Source organism: Penaeus monodon, chromosome 33 (assembly GCF_015228065.2).
Source record: "Penaeus monodon isolate SGIC_2016 chromosome 33, NSTDA_Pmon_1, whole genome shotgun sequence".
NCBI lineage: Eukaryota > Metazoa > Arthropoda > Malacostraca > Decapoda > Penaeidae > Penaeus > Penaeus monodon.
The window spans coordinates 19,391,814-19,392,120 of NC_051418.1; positions in this window are offsets into that span (position 1 = coordinate 19,391,814).

The following is a 307-nucleotide window of genomic DNA, read 5'->3' on the forward strand; positions in this document are numbered from 1 at the left end:
CTGACGATGGCAGAAAATATGACCAAGGCAATAGGGAAATATAAATACTCACCAGAAAGTGCTGATGTCAGTCTTGCAGATGGAGATGATGGAACAAACTGCATAGGGTGTCCAAAACATGAGGAAACTGCACATCATCATGATGTTCATCTGTAGAGAATGGGATTTTATCAGTCAACTTTTTCTGATATTTTTTGTATTACTCTGTACGTTTATCTACATATATATGTTTTAGATCGTCTTTTTCTATAATTAAGACAATCAGATAAACTTCTGTGTTAAACCACAACACATGTATAAATAATTA